Source organism: Mauremys reevesii, unplaced genomic scaffold, assembly GCF_016161935.1.
Source record: "Mauremys reevesii isolate NIE-2019 unplaced genomic scaffold, ASM1616193v1 Contig44, whole genome shotgun sequence".
NCBI lineage: Eukaryota > Metazoa > Chordata > Testudines > Geoemydidae > Mauremys > Mauremys reevesii.
This window is the reverse complement of record NW_024100856.1, coordinates 494,658-503,265: the sequence shown is the minus strand read 5'-3', so window position 1 is coordinate 503,265 and position 8,608 is coordinate 494,658. Positions and strand designations below refer to the sequence as shown.

The window sequence follows — 8,608 nt, the reverse complement described above, 5'->3', positions numbered from 1 at the left end:
GGGTCCCATCAACCTGGGAGAATGGGGGAGTTCAGAGGTTGTTGTGGTGGGGTCACAGCATTGCCACCCTCACTTCTGTGCTGCCTTCAGACCTGGGCTCCAAGGGCAGCAGCCAGCAACCTTTCTGAAGCTAGAGGAGGTTCCCACATGTGCAGGTGGGGCCCTGCTGTTGGCAGCACCTCAGCTCCTACCGACTACTTGGGAGCACCTTGGCTACTACCATTTTCGGGGCATCCAGAGAAATGGACCCTTGAGCCCCAGAAAGAACTGCAAGGGAAGCCCTGAGCACTCACTGCAGAGGCCAGGCAGAAGCCCCGAGCCCAGGCACCTAGAGCGCCAGCAGGAGTGGGGAGGGGCATGAAAGTCCTGAGCCCGGTGCCCCAGCACTGGCTGCAGCCACAGGGGGCCAGAAGCTCTGAGTCCGGGCACCCAGAGACGTGAGTGGAGCAGAACTGCCAAGAACAAAGCCCTGAGCCCAACGCCGGGCTGATGCAGCGCACTCACTTCTGCATTGCCTCTGCAGGTGCGTCTGATATCCCCACGGAGAGGAAGTCCTGTCCCCAGCCGGGCAGAGAAACAGCTAGGAGGCCCCTACTGGGTTCTCCTGGCTGAGGTCCAGCAGGACGGGAGATCGGATTTCACAGGGCAGGGCTAATTCGATCTAGCCAAAAAGGCACAACAAGAACCAACAGCTGCCAGCTGAAGCCAGAGAAATTCAAATGAGATGTAGGCACACAGTTTTGACAGTGAGGAGACTAGCCACTGGAACAAATTACCCAGGGGAGAGGTGGAGTCTCTGTTTCCTGGTGTCTTGTCGTCAAAACTGCCTGTCATTCTGGAAGGTGCCTTTTAGTGACTTACAAGCAATTGGGCTTCATATGGTGCAAAGTGCGTGAAATTTCATAGCCGGTGAAATAGAGGCCACATTAGGAGACTGAATTGTTTCATAACCTCATGAAAAGCTCAGTGTGGGGTGCGGAACAGACTCTGCTATTTTGCTGGGTGGCCTGGCTGGTCCCCAGAATCAATAATGAGCAAGTGGGGTGATCCAGGCTGCAGCTCAAACATCCAGCTGGGCTGGCCAGGGCAGACATCAGGCCTGCCAGGAAAGGTGGGTGCGGCAGTGACTTCACAAAGGCCTTTGGCAGGAACTCAGCCTATTGGGCAAAGATGATGAGGCGTCTGACCTCACAGAGCCAACAGCCAGGCAGGACAGGGATGCGGGGCAGGGGAACTCGCAGAGCCCTGTAGCCTTGCTGCAGCAAGCCTCCATCTCGTGGTCTCTCAGAGACAGTTGCTGTAGGAGAGAGCCTGTGCGTGTGTTTCTCATTTCTGTGTGTTTCTCATTTCCCTCAGCCAGGAGAACCACAAAGATATTGTCATCTGTGTAGAAGGTAAGAAAAATACAGGCTCTAAATACAAGATAGGGACTCTATCCTAGCAGATTCAAAGGCATCACCACCCTCCTAGGGAAAAAGTTTGTGCTAATATCTGAGCTTTCCACCCTGCAACTTGAGAGCATTGCTCCTTGTTCTGTCATCTGCCAGCTCTAAGATTTCGTGAGAATCAATCTTTCATTAGGAAAATAATTCAAAAACGCAAATACAAAACACTTTGAGTGAAATCAACCCCTCCTGATCTTTAGTGTCCGGGAGTGTGGGCCTTGGGGGCCAGACTGAGACCCTCATGGGCTAGTAACACCCAAGAAGCCAGTAAAATAATTCCAGTTCTCTTACCATCCAAGCCTCCCTAATCCAAGGAACAGCTGAGGGCTGAGGGAGACAGAATGTCTAACTCATGACTGAAAATACAAAGATGTGTTATTGGCTTTGGTTGGGGGACAAGTAACAAATCTGTTGGGATTCTTGCCCCAAACAACAATCGCCCATTGTCCTTTAGAGCACGAGGACCCTAACGCGCCTGACTTGCTCAAATCTCTCTCCTGCTAGGGCTGAGAGAATTTTCTCCATCCCCCATGATACCGAGGGAAAGAGAAAAGAAGTGACCTCTCTGGTCACACAGCAAGGGCATGCCAGAGCTAGAAAGAGAAGCATAAGAAAGAAGTTGTATCAAAATGTTTTGCATTTCAAACTAACAAATTTCTTAAACAAAGGCAATTTGATGTGTGGTTAGTGAAGTGAAATGATACATTCTTGTCTCCACGAGTTTCTAGATTGATGAACCAGTAGATCTATCCCTAGTTTTTATCCCTAGATTGAGGGAGGAAAACAAGTTTGCCTGTTTTGAGAATTCCCAATGGTTTCCTTTGAATTTCAACAAACTAGTTGATTGAACTGAACGATTTGAATAAACTGAAAGGAAGACAATATTTTCTGCACCTTTCAAGGAAGCTACTGCTGCCCAAAGCTGGGTTAGCATTTCAGCTACTTTGCTTCCGGGCCTTAGCTATCACATCAGTGGTGCGACTGTCTGAAAAGCTTGGCAGTGAACATGTTCTACTGAACGTTATTTTTCTCTTCTATTTAAATTATTTAAAAGATTGTCATAAATTGGGCCCTTATCAGAGGTTGTCAATTTCAATATAATTATGACAGTGAGGAGACTAGCCACTGGAAGAAATTACCCTGGGGAGAGGTGGAGTCTCTGTTTCCTGGTGTCCTACCATCATAACTGGTTGGGAAGGTGCCTTTAGTGAATTACAAGCAATTGGGCTCAATAGGGTGCTAAGAGTGTGAAATTTCATAGCCCGTGAAATAGAGGCCACATCAGGAGACTGAATTGTTTCACAACCGATGCCTCTATGAAAAACTCAGCGTGGGGTGCGGAACAGACTCTGCTGTTTTACTGGTGGCCTGCTTGCTCCCCAGAATCAATAATGAGCAAGTGGGGTGATCCAGGTGCAGCTCAAACATCCAGCTGGGCTGGCCAGGGGCAGAGGTCAGGCCTGCCAGTGAAAGCTGGGTGTGGCAGTGACTTCACAAAAGCTTTTGGCAGGAACTCAGCCCTTTGAGCAAAGAAAATTAGTTGGGAATTGGTCCTGCTTTGAGCAGGGGTTGACTAGATACCTCCTGAGGTCCCTTCCAACCCTGATAGTCTATGATTCTATGAGTGAGGCATCTGTGACCTCACAGAGCTCCCTACAACAGCCAGGCAGGACAGGGATGCGGGCAGGGGAACCTCGCAGAGCCCTGGAGCCTTGCTGCAGCAAGCCTCCATCTTCCCTTTACCAGTTAAAGGTTATGAGCAGACAATGGCTGGAAGTTGAAGCTAGACCAATACACACTGGAAATAAGGCGAGGAGCATTTTTAACATCAGAGTTTGGAGCAATTCACTGAGGGTTGTGCTGGATTTTCCACAACTGGCCTCTTTTAAAATCAAGTGTGGGTGTTTTACTAAAAACCTGTTCTAATTCCTATGGGAATTATTTTGAGGCACATTCTATGGCCGAAGTGAAACAGAAAGTCAGACGACAGTGGTTTCCTCTGGGCTTGGAATTAATCTGTGACTCTTGGGGGCGTTTGGAATGTGGCCATTTTGCTTCCCTCTTCCTCCTTCCCTCTTGTCCCTTCTTCTCAATTGGAAAACGGGTCACCAGAAAAGCCTGATTTCCACCCTGTGCCCCTTCCATTAGTGCTGTAAGCTGAAGGGCATTGTGACTTGAGAGTGAATTCAGCCAGTCAGTGCTAACTCTCCACAGGTGATTTGCATAAGTCAGTAAATGAGCCTGCAGGTTTCCGTGGGAGCGATGCCCAAGGCAGGGCTCAGGCTTCGGGTTTATGCTCCGGGTTAGTGGAGTCAGGGAGCGACAGGTGGCTGAGTTACCTCTGGTGTCACAATGTTACTGCTCAGGTTCCTCTGCCTGCTGCACCACCTGGGCAGTGACTGTCAAGGGGAAGGTTTTGTGGATTTGAAACTTAGAAACCAGGAAGCGAGGAGAGGAATGGCTTAGAGAGTTTGGCAGTAAAATGTAGGTTTTGAGGCAATATCCTGTGCAATTGCTACTGATCCGGGACGGAGACAGCATTCCTGCCCCTCCCACCACCTCTTAGCTGGGCCTACATAAAAGAGACTAGCTAGAGTTTTGCACGCTTGTTTGTTTGAGGCTGAGCAAATAAGGCCCAACAGATTACTGCTAGGATGAATTTTGCTGCCTCCTCTCCTTGACTAGAATACAAGCAGTTTCTGATTCTCTCAGATGAAGTAGTTCTTTTAAAATCAAGGGCAAGACCAATCAGTGGCTTTTTCACAGCCCAACCCCAATCCCCAAAAGAGATTTTATTTTTATTTAAACTGGGTGTTTTAAATTTATATTGAAAAGTTTTTTTTAAACTTATCCAGTATAAAATTTGAAATGATGACAAGTGATGTTAAGGCCTCTAGTTGCTCCAGCCTATTAAAGTAATTTAAATAAGTACATATATGAAGAAGTCCATGTTTGCTGCCAAGTGTCAGAGGAAGTCAAAGCACTGAACTGTTGGAAGTCATTGCCTAAGCACCTGGGCATCCAGAAGTTATTGAAACACTCAGCCAGATTTTGGCAGCACTAGCCTCTTCTGCGGTGAAGAAAGAATATTTTCTTCATTCCAGTTGATGCAGCTACTTCATTCAAATGTAAGAAACTGATTGGGAGTTCGAAAAGGATGAAGGCTTCTTTTCCCCTTGTAAAATATGAATAAAGGCTAGAGAGGAGGAGGTGTGAGCTACTACTTCTAAAATCTGGAAGGACATTATGAGCAGGAACAATCAGTTCAGGGCACGAACTAGAGATACTTCTTTACCTCAGTTTGTTTGAAATGAAACCAAATGGTTGAGTCAACCTTTTTGTTTTTCTGTATCCTGCAAAACCAGCAAGTCAACATGTTTGAATGGATCCCTATTCCTAGCATCATAGAAGACTAGGGCTGGAACAGACCTGAGGAGGTATCTAGTCCAACCCCCTGCTGCAGGCAGGACCAACCCCAACTTCATCATCCCAGCCAGGGCTTTGTCAAGCTGACCTTTAAAAACTTGTAAGGATGGAGATTCCACCACCTCCCTAGGGAACCCATTCCAGGGCTTCACCACCCTCCTAGTGAACTAGTGTTTCCTAATAGCCAAGCTAAGCCTTCCACAGTGCAACTTGAGACCATTGCTCCGTGTTCTGTCATCGGCCACCACTAAGAATTTCATGAGAATCAATCCTCATTAGGAAAATAACTCAAAAATACAACTACAAAACATTTGGAATGAAATCAATCCACCCTGACCTGTAGTGTCTGGGGGTGTGGGCCTCTGAGGCTAGACTGAGACCCTCATTGGCTAGAACCACCCAGTGAGCCAGTAACAATATCCACTCCTGTTACCGTCCAAGCCACCGCAATCCAAGGAACAGCTGAGGGCTGCAGGAGACAGAAGGGTGCTGAGAGGGTCTAACTCATGACTGCCAACCCAGAGATGTGTTATTGGCTTTGGATGGGGGACAAGGAGCAAATCCACAATCACTACAACAGGTCCCACTCAGAGCCAGGGAGACTGGGAATCGAGTCCTGCTGGCACTTCCCAGCTCTGGCTTTCTGGAGGAGGAGGAAGACCCCAGCTCCCCTAGCTGACCCTGAGGCACCTTCTGGGCCCAAATGGAGGTGGCCCCGGGTACAGCTATGGAGTGTCCCAGGAACGTTCCGCTAGTGGCATTGTATTGTTTTCACAGCCAGTTTCGATATCTGGTGTCTACCCCTTGCCCTGCTGGCAGGGCATTGAGCGGCACCCGTTGCCGGCCACCTGGGTGTGGAGATTGAAGAGGGTGAAGAGAGGAGCAACCCTGAGCATCTGCCATCCTGCTCCATCTGATCTAGAATAAGTAAGTGGAGTTCTCCAGAACCATCCCCAGTGTGGTGGGAATATCCCACCACTACGGCTCCCAGCCCGTCCCTTGTCAGGTTTGTTCCCAGGTTGAGGGTTCCTGTGCCCTGGGGTGGGATGACGGGAGGAGAAATTGCCTCAGCAAAGGGGAGGTGGGCAGGGGAGCAGGCAGGCTCGTTAATGAGAGGCTGCTTTGAAGCCAGACTCATGGCTGCTCCCCACTCTGTTCCAGGATGGAGCGAATCAGGCAGATGCTCAGGAGGAAGGCCGGGCAGGTGGCTCCACAGCCAGAAGACGACATCAGGCAGCCTGCCCAGGCGGAGAGCGGCCCCTCTGTCCCCACGGGCGGGGAAGAGGCTCGTGGCCAGGGGAAAGGGAGGAGCTGCTTCGCCTGCTGGAGGAGGCGGAACACAGTAGCTCCTCTAGCTGACCCTGAGGCACCTTCTGGGCCGAAACGGAGGTGGCCCCGGGTTCAGCTGTGGAGCAGAGAGCCAGGGGAGGGCAGGAGCCGGGGACGGCAGCTCTGGGGCTTCCTTTGCAGGAAGCCAAGGAGCCAGGAGCTGCGCCCCAGGGCCCAGCAGGAGCCGCCAACCACCATGGCAGCTGAGGGGCCCTGCGCCAGCCCAACCCTGGCCCCCGAGGAGCCTCCCGCCAGCCCCAGCCTGGCCCCAGAGGAGCCTCCCGCCAGCCCCAGCCTGGCCCCAGAGGAGCCTCCCGCCAGCCCCACCCTGGCCATGGAGGAGCCTCCTGCCAGCCCAGAGCAGGAGGTGAGTGACTGCGGCGCTGCAGACACCAGCAGCTCCGCATTCTCCTGCGGGGCCAGAAGCTCCTCCGTGCGGTCTGGCAGCCCTGTCTTTCAAGGCTCCTTCTTTGGAGGTGAGGGGAGACCCAGGGGAAAGGGAGGAGGACTGGGGCGGTGGGGGACTAGTAACACCCTGTGCCCATCGGCTCGCCAAGGCGCCGGGACTGACCCACGTGACCCCACTAACACCAGTGGGGGTGGCACAGACACGCCCCATGGCAGGGGATGCTGGGCGGAGTTGGGGAGCCCAGCCTCCTGATCATGTTGGGGTGGGGGCTGACTGCCACAGGGCCCTGAGGCTGATGGGGCTGAGGGCATCTCTGGGAGGGGCAGGGTGGGGCCCTGGCCGCCATGCGGCTCTTACAGAGAAAGGGGAAACATGGAGCCTTCTCTGTCCACTGCATCCCCAGCAGCAGAAGGGATTAAACTTTCTCCTTCCCTCCTGGTGCAGATACCTCCAGTGCCCAGGTGTCGTGGCCTGAGGAGGAGGAAGAGGAGGAGGAAGAGGAGGAGGAGGAGCAAGACATCATCTTGGTGATCCAGCAGCACCTGCAGGGCAGAGCTGAGGTACAAAATCCCCAGCTGCGCTGCCACCCAGTCTGTCCTGCTCCTTGTTCCGCCCCCACCCAGGCAGGGGTCTTGCACAAGAGAATCCTCATCCCCAATGGGGACACTATCTCCTCTGTTATCTGGCACCCCAAAGTGGGGACATTTGTCCCACACAGGCCAAGGTCCTCGCAGACACTGTCCAAGTTCCAACCCCTGTCTGCAGGGAGACACTGGTTTTGGGAAGCGGGCGGCTTTTCCTGTCCAACCCCATGGAGGTCCTGAGCCCTGGAGCTGGTTTGGGTCTGGGGTCCAGGGCATGTGCCTTGATCCTGACGTGCTGTTCATGGATCAGGGTTCAGAGGGGATTATGCATTCTCCGTGGCTGATCCCAGCCTTCCTTCCTCTCCTCATTCTCTGATCTCCTGCCTGAACTCTCCCGGGATCCTACCTCCCACCCATTGCAGTTTGGCTGATCCATACTCTGCTGGGTACCAGGCCCTGCCCAGAGAACTGCTCAGAGCAAGGATTAATGAGGCAGCAGGCATCCGGCCATGAACTCTTGCTAAGTGTCCCTGGAGTGATGTGAATGGGAGAGGCCAGGATGCGCCTTTGAGTCTTGCCAGGGCTCCTGGAGAATCCTCCTCATTGTCCCCTGACTGCTGTAGCCCCGTGTCCCATGACTGACGGGTGCTCCTCTTCTTGCAGGCTCTGCACAACCGCCATTTGCGGAGCCTGGACACCATCCTCAGGGGCTGCCTAACAGAGACCCCCACCGTGGAGAAGCTGCAGCACCTCCTGGAGGTGAGTAGAATGGACGGTCTGGGGTGGAATTGCCCCTGAACCCTGTGGGAGGGCAGCAAAGGAGAGACTAGAAGAGCCACGTTTCCATTGTGTCCTCCCAGCTTGGACCCAGCCGGCCACACTTTCCCAGAGCTGCCAGTGCAGGGGGAAGGAGCTGGGACTGTCAGCCAGAGCTCTGCACGGTTGCATTAAGCACTAACAGTGAGCACCAGGCCTGGCTGGGGCCTGAGAGACTGAACCCCCTTTTCAAGCTCTGCGACCAGGGCTCGGCTACTCCACCCTGAGCACAAAGTCTCAGCCCCTTGGGGAGGGGGAGAGGCTGGTTTGTAGAGCATGCACGCCTGCCCGCTGACCTCCCTGCCTCCTTCTCCCGCAGCACATCCATCGCTCTCCTGGCAAAAAACACCCAGGAGAGAGCCAGGGCCGTCCAGACCAGCGCGGCCCTGCTCCAGTTTGCTACCTCCCTGCCTGGATTTGACGTAAGTGACCTCTGACCCCAGCGTCCTGCAGAGTCAAGTTCCTCATCCCCTGGCTAATTGGTCCCCCCGGTCCGTAAGGGACTGCGTTCCATAGGCCGCTGGCTGGCAGGGTCGTGCCTGGCCCTTGTTATTCTGGAGCAGCGAGGCAGCGAGTGCTCAGCGAGGGCCCTTGCCCTG

The 8,608-nt window shown here is 53.1% G+C and overlaps 1 long non-coding RNA gene across 1 annotated transcript; it reads left to right on the top strand.

The window, feature by feature from the left end:
* The first annotated feature begins 1,339 nt into the window (after positions 1 to 1,339).
* On the top strand, positions 1,340 to 6,205 carry LOC120394258. The gene is made up of 3 exons (XR_005592220.1): positions 1,340 to 1,394; positions 5,649 to 5,798; positions 6,033 to 6,205. It is a non-coding gene; the product is annotated as an uncharacterized LOC120394258 (long non-coding RNA).
* The last annotated feature ends 2,403 nt before the right edge of the window (positions 6,206 to 8,608 follow it).